At 36.9% G+C, this 18,184-nt stretch overlaps 1 non-coding gene across 1 annotated transcript; it reads right to left on the bottom strand.

Moving 5' to 3' along the window:
* Nucleotides 1-3,923: 3,923 nt before the first annotated feature.
* Nucleotides 3,924-4,013, bottom strand: Trnaf-gaa (transfer RNA phenylalanine (anticodon GAA)). Its single transcript is given in 2 exon segments — nucleotides 3,924-3,959; nucleotides 3,977-4,013. It is a non-coding gene; the product is annotated as a tRNA-Phe (tRNA).
* Between the last annotated feature and the right edge of the window lie 14,171 nt (nucleotides 4,014-18,184).

Genomic DNA, 18,184 nt, shown 5'->3' with positions numbered 1-18,184 from the left:
TATAAACATCATAATGCCGATATTACGGCCTGTATAAATTCGCGCAGTTTTATATAAATTAATGTTGTATTTATGTTTCAAATGTATGCGTAATTTGTTGTGTCGGTGTCTTAATAAGTTTATTTTTCATCTTGAGAAGTTATATATTACATTGATGTTCTTCATAGTTGTGGTTTGTAGACGGTATGTATCGCAATTCTGAATGTTTTCCGGCTGTCATGCGGGATTATGAAATGCACGTAACACAATCTTCTCGTGCGAAACAACCAATTGTCATGTGATATTATCTACAATGTATGTTATAGAGCCAGACGTGGTTACTAGCTTGTATAAAAAGTATGACAGAGTGTGTTTTATTGCAACGAACAAGTCAATCGAATGCATATTGTAATATGCTGTGCTTTCAATATATATGTGTTATCAATGCGTAGGCTATTATTCCAGATAGAGATGTGATCGTAAATGAGTGTCACAAAGTGTGTTTTATTGCAACGAACCAGTCAATTTAACGAAATAGAGACGAAAGAAAAAACCCAACAACAACGCGCCAACAAAGAAAACATTATCAATAACATAACATCATTTGAGCGATGAGCTTTAACTCTAAACTAGTTCCTTGTTGATCTGTGAAACTCCGTTCTTATATGTGACCCACATGATGCCGAAATTTGCGCTCTTATCCAAGCGTGTCGCCTTCTACATGGAAAAACAACCATTTCCTCATTTCCTTATTATCAATTTATTAACAGTGGGTCCAAACGCTAGCTGAGCGCACTGACACGTTATGACTTGTATTTTATAACTGTGAAATGTTTAGACCGCGGTTTCGTACATAACGAGGAGTCGTTTAATTAAAACGAAAAACGACCTGTCTCAAGTCTAGCAGCAATAAACTGTCATTAATTATAAATACATTATTAAAGGTCTTTTCGGCTGTTTTGGTTGAAAATGCAAAACAAGAAACAGAAACACATGTCATTTAAGTATTTAGGTTGACGTGTTTAATGGTTTTTGACCCTAACTGATCGTGAATACATTTTATTCTGGATGTCAAAGTTTGAACAATGGATTGATACAAGAAATAATGAATGTTTAATTTTTCTACAATCAGAAGTGACATATTATGTCAACAATAATGTTTATTGCATAAATAAATAAATAAATACATAAATTAATTAATTAATTAATTAATTAATTTGTCAATATAAATAGATATTGACAAATATCCACTTCATGCGAACATGGGTCTTATTATTGATGCGGCCGGCAATGTTTAGAATAATCTTCGCTGTCGGGAAGTTTGTTCAAGAGATACCCAGGTCCCTGTCCCCAAGAAAGTCCATCAAGGCTTCGCGGTCTCAATTGCGGACAGCATAGCGCCTGACGAGTCTGTGTGGATGAATAAGACCCGTAATGATTTGACGCGATTTCTTATAAGATCGAAGAGCCTTTTTACCTGTTTACTTAAGGATATGTAATTTAAGCAGGTACTGATGCGTAGTTGACGTGGCCGAGTGGTTAAACTATTATTTCTGAATAGTGTTTATATTTGTTTTGTTTTTTTGTATTCTTGGCTATTCACTTGTTGTTTAAGGTATTAGGCAAATTCGCTCTGGTATGCTGTCTGAAACTATATTTTTCTTGAAGACAGAAATGCCCAAAAATGCCTTATGATACGCAAAACAGATTTCCGGATATTTTGACTGACGCACTTTCTCGTTTTAGAAATCACACACTTTTGCGCATTTCAAAGTTAAAATTAGGTCGAACCTGTTTATGCACTTCTCCTTCGTGTTTGTTTTTTATAAACGAATGCATGCGTTTGAGGATGAAACGTCTCATACATACTAAATATTCAAAATATGGTATACCTACCGTTACAATTTTAAACAAACGGAGCGTCCTTTTTAAATATATGGACAATCATTCTATGTCTTTTCGTTCAACCGATTAGTTGTTTCTTCATTTAACAACATGCTATTTTCGATATATGTCCCCATCAAAAGTCTGTATAGTTCCATATTTGAAAGTTAATTGGCAATCGCAAAATATAAATTGCATAATTTTGACAAAGACATGCAAAAACTGAATACATAGACTTAACAATTTATACGACATAAACACTATAATTGGTACATATCCGTATAAATTACCATTTTTTTTAAATATTGGGTGAAGTGAAGAAGAAAATTTAAAAGATAATAAATAGTTAAGAAACATATAATTCATAAGAGCTTTTTTATGCTTAACTTCTTTGAAATATCTTCAAACACCTAACATTTTCTTAACGATTTTGATTAAATTAAAGTTTTAAATACATGTACGTTAAAGGTAGGTAAAAAGATATGACCTATGTGTTTTATTCTCAAATATCTTAAATTATCACAGTAAAGTACAAGATAAATTTTGATGCAAAGCATCAAAGGGCGACGGGAATTTCAGTGTAAAAGGCACTCAATAAAGTTACATGGAACGATTTTTGTACTGTAAATATTAATATATTGGCCGATTATTTTAAACAAAATAGAAAAAGATACTAGTAAAACCATTATCTATAATTTTGTGTTATAACCCTAAAATAACCAATATTTATGTTGTTGTGTTATAACCCCCAAATTACCATTATCTATGATTTTGTGTTGTTACCCCCAAATATTTCATAGTTCATTTTATTTACATTGGTTTCCTTGTTTACTGGCATCCGTGTGCAGTTTTCATGAATGGAACAGAACTGTGTAGGTTTTAAAAAATCGGCTTCATCTTGTATGCTTCTCAACTTCAAGGGGAGATGATTCTGAGCTTAATCTTACGTTGCTCATTTACGATAGGGGTTGAGTACTCATTGATATGAAAACACTGTAAAAGTTTTTTAAAAAAAGAAGGAAAACTGTAAATTGCATGAAGAAGCTGCATTTCACAATACTTTGAAATTCAGTAAAAGATCATAATAGATTTATTGCTCCGATATTCATCATTTTCAATAGGTTTCGAGGAATACTGATATAACAACACTTAACAAGTTTGGAAAGATTCAGACGAAAGTTGTGAAATCTTTTAAACAAGTGGACATTGTTTATTTTGTCAAATTTAATAGAAAAAAATCTGGACTTATTGTCCCGATGTTTCTCATTTTAAATGAGGTAAAAATGCTCATTGATATGAAGACATTGTAAGTTTGGAAAGAATCTGATGAAAACTGTTGACATAATCACCGAACCAATCAGTTTTTCACTTTTATTTTTAAATTTAAAGAGACATAATTCTGGACTTATGGTCCGATATTGATCATATAGAGTTTGGGTTGGGTCCTCATTGATTAAGAAAACCTGTGCAAGTTTGGGAACAATCGGATGAAAATTTTGGACTTCGAACAACGATTTCAAAATTTCTCAAGTTCTAAGGAAGATAACTATGGACGTAACGGTCGGATAATGCTAAAGGGCCCATACCACCTGGAAAGTAATACGTGTCGCGCTTCGCGCTCTATATGTGGTTCTTAAAAAAAAACTCAGAGGAAGTGCTTGACTCTAGGGAAACGGGTTGCTAGGACACAGCTCCTCCTTGATAAGCGGCTGCTTCCTTTATCGCAACTCATTGTTACAATCAATAATACGTGTCGCGCTTCGCGCTCTATATGTGGTAGGGATAGTACTTAGGGCCTATGATAGACAACCATAAAAATAAATGGATTATAGATGTGTTGTTTGCATTTATTTGTTAATAAAAAACACGTGTATTTTTGATAAGATATTTAAGTGATGTAAGAAATTTCAATTAACGTTGTCACCACGCGGCATCCATTAATTTTAATAAAAATGTCCAATTGTAGTAAAATGGATTTTAAAATGTCTACATAAATTAAAGCTTTCTTATATTTATTAACCTGACTGAAAAAATTGTCAGCCGCCGAACTGTTCCGTTCGTGCCGGAACCCGGGATTGAACCGGGGGCCTTTAGATGATTGTTGCGGAAACAACTTCAGTCTAACGCTCTCCCAACTGAGCTATTCCGGCTGACATCATTAATGTACTGCTATTTGGTGAAGTAGTGTATAGCGATCGTTATTATATGTCTATTAATAAACTAATACATTGTACGTTTCTTACCACTGCGCCTTCCAATAAACTTGCTTGCGCGATAGGTCGTCAAATATCGTACTTCATTGATTCTCCACTTACTAAGCAAATTAGAAAAAACACAAAATAACTTTATTTGGATAATGTTTTGTTTTTATACAAAACCAGAAAGTTTTGCGTCTTTGCCCAGTCCTGTGATCTTTCCCCTGTGATCAGTTGTGGATCAGTTATTAGTTAAAACAATTAGCTTTGCATTGTTGGCAATAAATGTTGTAATAAATGTAATAGGCAGAAATGCAGTACTTATTTACACTAATTTACACAAAAAATCACCACTATGCAAGATATTCTTAAAACAAAAAAATCGACATCGATCCGTTAAATAACTTCTCTTCCCATCAGCGAAAAAAAATGCATTACATACTAGTCGCCGCTCTCCAGAGCGACGCCAAAAAATATTCTTTATTACATGCATTCAACAACAGCGTCATAAACGCTTGTCTCGTTCTTTACCGTAGAATCTTTCATAAATCTTACTTAAAATCAAATGTACGCAGATGATTTTAACATCAGTTTTGAACATTGAATTGTGTTGAATTGTATTCATCGATTGAATGTTTGCACGGCCTTCTGGTATTAAAGTATCTCTGCTTGGGAAATATTCGAGCCGCGGTCTGAGAAAACAGAGCATAATGCTTGTGCGTAAAGTGTCGTCCCAGATTAGCCTGTGCAGTACGCACAGGCTTATCAGGGACGACACTTTCCGTTTGTATGACATTTTTCGTTTAAATGAAGTCTCTTCTTAGCAAAAATTCAAATTTAGGCGGAAAGTGTCGTCACATATTAGCCTGTGCGAACTGCACAGACTAATGTGGGGCGACACTTTACGCACATGCATTATGCACTGTTTTCTCAGAACACGACTCATTATTCCATTAACAATGTTTATTGAAATCTAGGCGATCAATGATTTCATTAATTTCCTTAGACCAGTATTAATTTCTACTATACCGACAAACATCGAACAATATTGTATGAGCCGCGCTCAGTGAAAAGGTGGTTTAATGCATGTGCGTAAAGTGACGTCCCAGATTAGCCTGTGCGTAATGTCGATGCGTAAATTTTACTTCCTTTATTTCAAAGTCAGGATATACGCATAATATCTTTCTTAAAAGATTTTTCTTGTTTCAAAATGTGCCCTGTTTGTTTAGTATCATTAGCGCCATGAATATAATGCGGCTACGCTTTCAGATTGTTGTTTTACATTTGATAGATTTAGTATCCTAGTTATAATGTGTTGTTTAAACATGATAATATTATAGCATTATAATTTTTGGCTATGCGAATAAATCACCAACTGTGTCATTTAATAACTACTGATTGTTATAGAGTTATTTACAATGTCGTCCGCATCCGAATAAAATCGCTGGAAGTGTTCGATTTTGCGTGCGCGTTTTGCGGATGGGCGTTGTGGATACGTATCGCGGACACAAGGGAAAAGTGTCCACTGCTTTTACCATTTTCAATGCTTTTTTCAATTGTGGCGGCTTTTCGAAATGATATATACCTTGATGGAATTCTTAAATATTTATTTTTGTGGTGTCGATAGCGATGATTTAAAATTTCCAAAACCCATTCATTTTGATTGTGCTAAAATTGTTGACAATTGCTTAATTTAAGTTAAGATGATAGAACAGCAATCATGGGGCAAAACGCATAACTTTTTATCTGGTAGGCACATTCACTGACCAGAGGCATTATACAGATATGTTCATGATAATAGTTTTGTAGACTAAAATGCCTTGCAGCAATGATCGTTATCTATGCGCCATCTATGCGTGAAACACTTGTAAATCTGTGAACTCAACGGTGTAATTTTGCCCCTCCTTGTCTGATGTCAAGAAATCTGATTGCTATGTTCTTAAATGGACTTGTTAAAATATTTTGGAACGTTTTGAGTTTTGTAGTAAGAAGCTTTAAATTGATAAATGTTAACACCGGAACTAAAAAGCTGCAGTATAAAAACAAACAAGAAAAATATTATAAAGAGAAAAAAAGTTATCCAAACTTGGGATCGAGCCCCTGACCCTTTAAGTAAAAGTCTCACGCCTAAACCATTCGGCCATGCGTGCTGATCGCATCTAGGTGAAGTTTTTACTTTTTATACGCACTCCAGATAGTGTCACAAAATAGTACGATGGCATCAGAGCTCTCCAAAATATTCAATCGTTTCGAGTTTGTAACGCTTTATAATGTTCAGGTTTTTAAATCGTCAAAAGAATAATTTAATGGATAAAGTGGATATTTTAAGAACAAGCTAAATGTTCAGTAGTATTGTTTCCTCGCGTATAACATTACTACAACGAAAAATTGCAAATCGGAAACCATTTGTTTCAAATTTGTCAATTTACCAAACTGTGAACAAGTGCCTTTAAGGGGAATATACTGAAAGAAGTACGATTGTATTAAAGGTGCTTTTTCACAGATTTGGCATGTTTTGAAGTGTGTCATTAAATGCTGTATATTCATTAATATAAACATTTGATATTAATAGCTCCAGTACAAAATCAAGAATAAAATTTTGTTTAAAAGAAAAAAGGTAACCCTCAGCAGGACTCGAACCACTGACCCCTGGTGTCCTGGAGTAAAAAGTCTACGACTTTAACCACTCGACCATGCTTCCGGATACAATATCAGATGTTTTTTGTACTTTATATAAGCAATCTTCGTAGTTTCCCAAAATGTTACGACACCAACAGAACTCTCCAAATTATTAATTCGTTTCGCGTTGCAACGCTTTGTAATTTTCGGATTTTTAAATTGTCAATACATGCATATAATGCATATTTTAGAGTATGGTAAATGTTTATTATTACTGCTTCCTCACAAATATCATAACTGAAACGAAAATTTGCGAATCTATTGTAATTTGTTATGTTCAGACACAGGCTTTAAAAGGTGATTTTAAATCTAAAAGATTTATGTATTACATTATTTGTGTGCTCATTGCGTTAAGGCCAGTTCGATCGATTTTTGAAGCATGCATGGTTCTTACTGTCACAATATAATACAGAACGTAACATGAGAAAAGAGGCAAATGAGTCGAAATTTAAGTAAAAAGAAAGTAAATTTTCATTTGCCATAACATACTATTTTGTACCCCCGTAACACTGATATAAATTAGAGCAATCAGCGTGGTGTCGTGTTGATTTTGTGGACATGTCGTTCTTTGTGGCGGCATTGTCTTATTTTGTCGTTAGTAGCGATAATTTCAAACCTGTTAAAACATTCGCCGCCTTTCGCTGACATTTGGTCTCGTACACGCGGTGAAATCTCGCGCACTCGCAAACGTGTTTGTACATATTATTGTTCTACGAGATAACAAGAGTTTGCAGCATGTTTTGGGAAGTCTGTACGGTCTATAACCCGTGGCCAGGGTTTTGAAAAGGGGGGTGCGAATTTTCCCATTAACGATTATTATTGATCACAAAAGTGGCGAAGGGGGTATGTGCGGGAGGGGATATCCCCTCCTGCAATAGGGGAGGGGAGGGGGGGGGGGGTCCGCCCCTAGACATTTTTGAAAATGAAACGTAAACTTCCTGCACTCTGGTGACTGTGTATCTGTATTTAGAGATTGAAGTTAAAGGGCATTTTATATAAATATCATTTTCAATGACCATACTCAGTGCCTGATCGACATGCATATGATATAACACACATGTATTACTCACTACCGTTTTTCAATAACCACCTTTTTCAATCAGTGAAGGAAATACATCATTTTATACGGTGTTTAAACCGACACTAGTATGCGCGCACACACTTGTTTTAACATACGCAATAAAAAATTATAGAACTCATAAGTCTTCGGCAATAGTCGACAGGGTGTCCTTTGATTTCATTAATTTTTGTAAGCTGGCATAACATTCCATTAATACTCATCTAAAATGTATTTTCTTTTTATATCTTTTTTTATTCAAGAAAAATCAAATTGTTTTCCCAGCCATTTACATAATTGTCGGAAAAGGTTATTGGACTGGGATTTCAACCCATAATAAGTAGGCTTCACCATTATGTTATGATATCTATTATAGTTATAGCTTTAGCAGACATTAATGACACAAGTTACAAAACAGTCATTTAGTATCCAATATCTATAAATAAGTATCGATTTCCTACGGATTAGCGTACCAGGTTAATAATTTTGCATTATACAGAAAACACATACCTATTTATAACAAAGATTCAAATTCCATTTTTTGTTGACCGGCTCCTTAGATCTTCTCACACTTTGCTGTATAAACTTATCTTGATTTAAACAATTCTACGGTTAAAAGTTGTAAATAAAAATCACGCGCTATCTTGGAAATGACTTCATCGAGAAATTAATAATATGGTGACCTGTCGGTTGCATATTGAATACAATATTATTGTAACGCTTAAATACGAAGACTCCCTGGATTCTTGAAAGAGATAAATAACCGTTTTTGCGTAAAAATATTGTTGGGTGCATCTTATAGTGCATTTTTTAATAGTCAAAAAAGATTGGGTGCGAACGCACCCGCACCCAGCGCACCCCCCTGGCTACAGGTATGAATCGCGGCATTTCGATTTTCCTGTAGTAAACGTCAGCCTTCACCCTTAAAGTCGTTTGAGACTTATGCCTTAAACACGGATGTTAACGTATTAAGCGGGCATCTACTAGCATTATAAAATTCATAAAGGTGAATTATCCTTCCAGAGGTCCCTAGGCTGTATTAGCGACTAATTTATTATACTGAGTTTGAGTAAAAATAAACCCCGATGCATGTTATGTTTTTATAATAATTCTGACTAAAATAATTTTAATGTCTAACATACAGATACAATTTAAATGCGTACAACGTTTGGGTAACGACGGCTTCTTTTTTGCGTGTAACAACTCGACTTTCAAATATATTTATTAAGTAAAAAAATACAAACACAAACCATTACATACCATTTTGGTCGTCGGGGCCCGAAAAATACATATCAACGATAGAAAAGTTAACTGATTAATACGACGAACGAAAAACGAATAAAAACACTAGGATAAACAATATCGGTTCATTTCACAATAATTGAAGATCAATTTAAATAAATAAGTACGAACATTTCTTAATTTTAAAGGGATCTAAATACACATGTAAAAAATATGAGGATATAAAACAGCCTTAAACAAATACATAACTAAAATAAAGAATCGTAGTTGTATGCTTGTTATGGTTCCAAGACACCAAATCTAAATGCTAATTCTGTTTTAAAACGAGCGCATACTGTTTTATGTATACGAAGTAAAATTATATTGGTTTTGGGTAATATGAACAAACAATTTATACAGGACGGATATATATATATATTTTTAAAGGGATTTTTTCCGTTTTGTTAAATTGACAAAAAAAATTGTTACAGTTTCAGAATCGCAAATTTTCGTTGTAGTTATGATATTTGTGAGGAAACAGTAATACTGAACATTTAACATGCTCTAAAATATCCATTATATTCATCTTTTGACGATGTGAAGACCTGAATAGTATAAAGCGTTTCAACGCGAAACGATTTTATAATTTGGAGAGTTTTTTTGTTGTCGTTAATTGTGTGACACTACGAGGATTGCGTATATAAAGTATGAAATACCGTATGAGCACGGATGACCGAGTGGTCTAAGCGATAGACTTTTACTCCAGGGGTCAGTGGTTCGAGTCCAGTTGAGGATTATTTGTTTTTCTTTCTGAAATTTTATTCTTTTTTTTTACTAAAGCTTTTTAGATTCAATGTATATATGTATCAATATAAAGCATTTAATGACAAACCCCAATACATGTCACATCTGTGAAAAGGCCCCGTTAAGTAAATGGACTTAGTACCAATCACATTTAATATAAAAGCAACATATGCTTATAAAAAATTGTTTTTTTAAGTATGAGGAAAACAATAGTTTTAATTAAGAAAGCATATTCTCGAACACTTAAATTTTTTACTCACTTTGATTTCACCGTAAGAAAGGTATCCAAAATTCCAAGTTTATCTCAATTTTGTTTCAAACATTGATTTTCTCTTGCTGGTTTTCTTATATGATGTTAAGTTTGTTTCATATGACTTTGTGCCCTTGTCATTTTGTTTAGTTTTAGGAAAGAACACAATCGCACAAATAAGGTACATCATTTAGACACTTTCAATAAACATGCTAAACTATATATTATCCAAACGATTTTACTGTAATATGGTGATTGTGGCGCCATAAAATCTCTCTTGAATTTCAAATTCATCTTCATTAATATTCATTCAGATTTACTTCATTGTCAGTTATTGAACAGATCACTCTCCATATTTCATGTGGTTTCCAAACTGGTATTTTATTCCTTTCAAACGATCAAACCATCGAATCTGACTTTACGAAACTATAACTGTCAAAATCACAGTTAGTCAAATGTTGACATTAAAATATCAAAATTGCCCCCACATCTAGATAGTAACCCAACTATAGCGCAATAACTAACTTATAATGCAGAATCTAGATTGAGACTTTGCTTTAAAAAATGTCAATATTTCACGTTACGTGCATTGCCAAAGACAGAACTCGGTGTCATTGAGAGTGGAAGTAGCGCAGTTTAAACGGAGAGTTAAGTGGTGTGTGGAAACAAAACGGCAGGTAATTTGACATGTTGATAAACTGTACGTCAATTGCCATGGGCCAAATATTATCATCTGGCGATGTGTATCGCTTACCATATCTGAGCTGGAGGGATGCTCGCGTTTGTTTAATACCTCTGGTAAAGTCAAAAGATAATTTGTTTAGGTACTGATACTACTACTAAATCTTCAACTTCTACGACAACTTCTACGACTACTTCTACTACTACTACTACCACTACTAATTCACTACTAGCTTCTACGTCTAACTACTACTACTACTACTACTACTCACGGAGGAACTGTACTACTACTACTAATACTACTACTACGAACTACTACTACTACTACTACTAACTACGTACTATTACTACTACTACTACTACTCTACTACTACTACTACTACTACTACTACTACTACTACGGAACTACTACTACTACTACTACTACTACTACTACTTACTACTACTACTACTACGATACACGTATCTACTAACTACGTACTACTACTACCTACTGGTTCTACTACTACTACCTACTACTATCACTACTACTACTACTACTACTACTACTACTACTACTACTACTACTACTACTCTACTACTACTACTACTACTACTTACTGCTACTACTTCTACTACTACTACTACTACTACTACTACTACTACCTACTACTACGACTACTACTACTACTACTACTACTGACTACTTCCGATACTACTACTACTAGACTACTACTACTACTACTACTTACTACTACTACTACTACTACTACTACTACTACTGCTACTTCTACTACTACTACTACTACTACTACTACTACTACTACTACTACTACTACGACGACTACGACTACTACTACGACTACGACGACTACAACGACGACGACTACGACGACTACGACGACGACGAGGACGACGGCGACGACGACGACGACTACGGCGACTACTACGACGACTACTACGACCACGACGACTACTACGACTACTACTACGACGACTACTACTACGACTACGACGACTACGACTACGACGACGACGACTACGACTACGACGACGACGACGACAACAACAACACGACTACGACGACGACGACGACGACGACGACGACGACGACTACGACGACGACGACGACGACTACTACGACGACGGCGACGACGACTACTACGACGACGGCGACTACGACGACGACCACTACTAGGACGACTCCGATTACGACTACGACGACGACGACTACGACGACTACTACGACTACGACGACGTCTACTACTACTACCAATACTACTACTGCTACTACTACTATACTAGTACTACTTCTACTACTACTATACTACTTACTATACTACTAATACTACTGACTATACTCCTACTACTACTACTACTACTACTACTACAATACTACTACTTACTACTACTACTCCTCCTTCTACTACTGAATCCACTTACTACGATTGTGGCTACTGACTACTACTACTACTAGACTACTACTACTTCTACTACTACTACTCTACTAATACTACTTAATACTACTACTACTACTACTACTACTATACTACTACTACACTACACTATATAATAACTACTACTACTACTACTACTACTACTACTACTACTACTACTACTACTACTTCTACTACTACTACTTCTACTACTACTACTTCTACTACTACTACTTCTAGTACTACTTCTACTAGTACTACGACTTCTACTACTATGGTAAAGCCTGTGCGTCTCGCAGTAGGTCAGGAGATACCTGATGGAAGTACAAAACCTTGATTGATGTATAGCGGACAGCGCAGCTCCTGATCAGACTGAGCAACTGCACAGACAGGGTTTTAGCTACGCAAGCCAACGCGCCATATAACCCATTTTCGCATGACGCGGCTAAAATATGATTTGAATGTGTCGAAAGAAAACTGCGTGTTAATCAAATATTTGAATGCCATATATTTCGATGGTAAAGTAATTAACTCAGAATTAGCAATGTGAGGACACAATTAATATTATCTCCCGTAGTATAAATTTTATTTGCGAACATATACGTGTGGTTTGAATACATGTGCAATTCATAACACAAATTTAATGCGTTGAAGATGCGACATACAAGAAACAAAAACAACAACAACAATTGAACCTTTTTGTTTCATTTAATTATTTAAAAAGTATTCTTATAACGTTATTTTAGAGTCAGGATATCATATTTTAGCGTTTCCAATCGACAAAAACGACAATGGCGATTGAATTAGCAGCTGGCGATTAAGGTAAAAAATGTGAAAAAGGGCGATGGTCAAATAAAATAAGGGTTACTCTATAAATGTTATAGTGTTCATTAGTTTAAAAGAGCTCGGTCAGTAGCTGAAGCGTGCACGTCGCGACGGGGATGAGAGTCATTCGCAGAGGATTTTCTTGAAGACTCCGAAGAATCGCCAAGCGGGTTGACATTTGTCTGTAGGTGGATAGCGGTTTCACTTCATCGTCTGAGGAGGGTCGGATATGGGAACTTCAACGGGCGGCTCAGTTAATCATGCGTGTACCGTCATCCCTCGACCCGGACGTCTTCTCCTGCTTACTTCGCTGACTCCCAGAACTTGGAAGAATCGCCAAGCGAAATGGCAATGGTCCGTAGGTGGATAGTGGTTTCACTACATCGCCGGAAGAGGGATGGGAGTAACGGAGTTGACAGCGTAGAGGACGGGCGGGGCGGACCTTGGGCAGAGATACAGACTATACAGGCGAGGATTTCGAGGGGGGTGGACCTATAAGGATAATAGAAGTGTCCCAAGACGGCGGTACCCAGTACGCTGAGCGTGCTGGGAAACCGTTCTGGGGTTCGGGTCGACGGCATGTGACGTCCTGATAAACCATACAAGCGGCGCCGCGGGCTCAGAGCGGGATTAATGTCTTTTTTATTTTTCAGCACTCCCTTGGCGGATAAACCTTGTCCTTTAAACGCAACCATACATGAATTGTCGTTAATTTGTCTACCAGTGCACAATAAGATCTCATTTTGCCACCTTGCACTGTTCTATTTGGATCTAAACTATTTCGTTAGCGAATACCCGTGAAGCCGAGGTAAATTTGACAAGCCACATTTAAGTCATGTGTGCTCACAAAGATGCGTCACAAGAAAATATCAGGCTACTTTCCAGTCGCCATACTCTAATTTTCGCCGTCCTATCAGTTTCGATAATGCTTATGAGGGCGGGGTTAACTGGCGACGTCGGTCAATGAAGTAAGCGTTTACCGCAAATTGTTTAATAAATACTTACAGTTTACAGTAAGTGATATTAAATATGTTCAAAGAGCGAACAACTACAGTTTTTTTAGCGCTTTGATTATCTAAGGCGGCTGAAGTTAAAGCCACTAAATGGTATCGATTGTTTTATTTTAAACCAATATTTATGAATCCATTAATCGAGAATGTTAGAGAATCGAGAACATATTGTGTTATTGTGGCATTTTTATATATAGATAATAATTATCATAAATAACAATAATTAAGTTCAAACTAAACAATTAAAACCATAAATCTCCCGAAATATATGGTTTAGATTTACATATAATAACCACAGAGCAGACATAGGTATGTTATATTTGAATAAACCAAGATAAAAACACCGATTGTTTAAGTAAATGTAATGAGGCGTAACATGATAAGCAAAAAAATTAGTGTTCGTTGCTTTACATGTAAACTGAATGATGAATGTTTGTGATGAATCGAAATTGTGAATTTGTTACATTGGCCCGTTTAACGTGTGTACTATTAAGAGCTCTCTTTATTTAATAGACATTTTATACGACAAGCAAATAATTTAACACCACACGAGTCGGAATTGATTAAGCTCAAGTCTCACTATTGCCGGTAGTGCCCCGGTCCATCCCGGTTTGCTAACGCCGGTCGACCGGCGAGAACCGGGATGATTCGTAGATTTTTTTAACGCGGTCACACTATTTCCCGGTGCCGCCCCAATTGAAGCCGTTCACCAAACCCGGCAGAGTCCCAGTCAACCCCGGACTTATCCCAATGAAGCCCCGGCAGAGCCCCGCTTGTTGCCGGTAATGCCCCGACGGAGCCCCGGTTAAAGCCGGCAGCGTCCCGGTGTAAACCCGGTATACCGTAACTCCGCAGGCACTCACCGGGGCTATACCGGCAACAGACGCCGGCAGAGGTACGGCAACGCCCAGGTTTTACCCCGGTCGTCGCAGGTAATGCCCTGGTGGAGTCCGGTGTCGTCCCAGCAGAGCGCCTATTTACCGATGTACCTTAGCTATACTGGGACTCTGCCGGCATTCACCGGGGCTTCACCTTTGCACCACCGGCGACATCCGGGGAGTTGCCGTAGCTCTGCCGGGGTCTGTATGGGCTCCGATGGAGCTACGGTGCCGTTCCGGTTGTTCCCAGTGCCGTCCCGGTTGTTCCCGGTGCCGCGCCGGTCGTTGCCTCCCGGTTCATCCCGGAGGTATTAAACATTTTAATTTTTTCTCGGCGGAGCCCCGGTTGTCGCCGGTTCATCCCGGTCGTCCCCGGTGGAGCCCCGGTTCATCCCGGTAGAGCCCCGATACATCCCGGTAGATCCCTGATCACTCACCGGGGCTCCACCGGCATCATAGTGAGACTGGGCCTTTACATATATTGGACACTCTTTGACCAAAATAATAACTGTAGTTACTTGAATAAACTCATATGTTAAATTAATTATTATATCAGAATATTTTGCGGTAAAGGGTGCCAGAAGTGTTTTATTAATCCATATTCGCTACCGGTAATCTGTGTACGATACCGGTCCGAACTAGACGTTACTAAAAATCAAGAGTTGATGTCAATGATGGCATGCATGTAAATTTCAGATCAAGCGCTCTACCTATATCCGAACAATAGCTGAGTGTGTAAATACCTAGCTTTAATTAAGAACTTAATCAGTAACAATGTTTTCTGTTTTTTGAATTGACAATGCTGGATGCAGATGATTCAAGCTTTAATGTAGAGACAAGGTGGATCAGTCAATATTTTGACTACCTTAACCATATGCATATGTTTTGCGATATATACGAATTAAACGATATATTATCGATATATGCGTAATTGTCCACAATATTTATAAACACTTAATGTAATGAGTCCGTAAACACATTGCAAATGCACAAATCTAGATAAGAACATAACCTATTTCAGGGGCACGTCATCAGCCTTCGTATTGTTGTGGTACCAAATGTAATAATCACGAACAGATTTCTCTATGTGTACAATACACGTGTTTTGTATTATTTTTATTTTTATATCAAACATTATTATAACACAATGCAATTAGAAAGAAATTATATCAGAATGAAACATTAAACCATTTTCAATTATGATGGTTAATATAAAACAAATAAATATTTGTCTCACCGGAAGCTTGTTCAGGTAGCAGGAATCTTAAAAAAGAAACTAGATCACGGATCTTGTCGAGTTACACACAGCTATACACATAAAAAGACTTGTTTAAATGTGTGATTAAAACTCAATTTCATTTCGCATTAAAAAAGCAACAATTTAGTATAGTGAGAATGAGATTTTATGTTGTATAATTTGGATGTAAATTACAAGAGGAGTCGAATTTAGCCAGTGTGTAAATTTGTGAGTAAATGGTTGTTCGGACAATCAAAGATGCTGAGATTTAGATATTGAATTATTACACCAAAGATCTTACGATGTCAACATATTTTCTGACACCGCGCTGTGAGCCATCATCTGTGCAATGACCACTTCATCAACAAGCTTTACGGAGTCTCGAACTCTCTACCCCCTTGAGCGTGGCTGGCATGATCGCCTTAGACCAGGTACGGCGACAGCCATGGCAGCGGAATGATTATATGTGTAGGCTATGTATGGCAAGCGGTTCGACGCATAATCCCAAGAAACTAGGTTTCTCATGAGAACCTAGGTTCTCATAATGAGAACCTTGGTTCTCAGAATGAGAACCTAGGTTCTCATGAGAACCTAGGTTTTCAAATGAGAACCTTGGTTCTCATGAGAACCTAGGTTTTCAAATGAGAACCTAGGTTCTTGTGAAAACCTAGGATACCAAACGAGAACTTAAGTTCTCAGAATGAGAACCTAGGTTCTCATGAGAACCTAGGTTCTCATGAGAACCTAAGTTCTATGTGTCTATGAGAACCTAGGTTCTCATGAAAAACCTAGTTTCTCATGAGAACCTAGGTTCTCAAGCGTAAACCAAGGTTTTCAAATGAGAACCTAGGTTCTCATGAGAAACCTGGTTTCTTGGGATTTCATAAACCTTGGTTCTCATGAGAACCTAGGTTCTCATGACAACCTAGGTTCTCGTGAGAAACCTGGTTTCTTGGGATTTCGTAAACCAAGGTTCTCATGAGAACCTAGGTTCTCATGAGAAACCTAGTTTCTTGGGATTATGCGTCGAATCGCTTGCCATAATTAACCTCCAGTTGTCTCCCATTGCTTGGTACACGCTGGCGGCATATGTGTAAAATGAATAGAAATAGGCGTGAAACCGTGAATGTTTCTCCCCAAGAGCATTTTCTGAACAATGTTCAGACAATGCTCAGTAATATTCTACGAAACTTATCTGTTGAATATTTGTGACAACAGGCATTAGCCGTCGGTGACCGCTTCTTGTTCATGTTTCCGTGCATGGGTGTTGTTGAGGAATGAAATTAGTAAAGTAATCGGTCGACATTGGTCTGAACACGTAAATAAAAAATTGAACTGTTTATGAAATACATCTTTAATTGTAAATATTATTTTGAGACTAAAAATTCAGATCAATCGTTACATAATACATTGTTACAGCATTGAATGAGTTTCAAATATTCAGTTCCCTTGTTCGGGCCTCAAACGACTGTACGGTACAGTTTTCTATTTTAGGTACGTCTGTGACCTACATGTAGGAAGCAATCATTATGGTATAAAGTTTTATCTCTATTGATTATGTGTAATAATGTTTTATTCAATCGTAAGATATCGGCAACATTGCAAGAAAAACTTATGCGCTAAAGACTTTGCAAACATATTTCAATAACTTGAGATATCTGCAAAAATAAAGTTCTTAACGGCGTGTTTTCATTCTGTCCAGCCCGTGTGTAATCATATGTGAACCCCAGTGATCCTGCGCCCTGAATAATGTGTCCCGTATTCCAAACGAGCAAGTTTACGCCGTCCGACGCGTAATTCTGAAAACCTAGGGATCTAAAAACCTAGGTTCTCTGAGAACCTAGGTTTTCAGAGAACCTAGGTTTTCAGAGAACCTAGGTTCTCAGAGAACCTAGGTTTTCAAAGAACCTAGGTTCTCATGAGAACCTAGGTTCTATGAGAACCTTGGTTCTCATAATGAGAACCTAGGTTCTCAAGAGAACCTTGGTTCTCTGAAAACCTAGGTTCTCAGAGAACCTAGGTTCTCAGAGAACCTATGGTTCCCAAATGAAAACCACGGATATGGCAAG

The sequence above is a fragment of the Dreissena polymorpha genome, chromosome 4 (assembly GCF_020536995.1).
Source record: "Dreissena polymorpha isolate Duluth1 chromosome 4, UMN_Dpol_1.0, whole genome shotgun sequence".
NCBI classification, from domain to species: Eukaryota; Metazoa; Mollusca; class Bivalvia; order Myida; family Dreissenidae; genus Dreissena; species Dreissena polymorpha.
The sequence above is the reverse complement of the archived record's forward strand: the minus strand, read 5'-3'. Positions and strand labels throughout refer to the sequence as shown.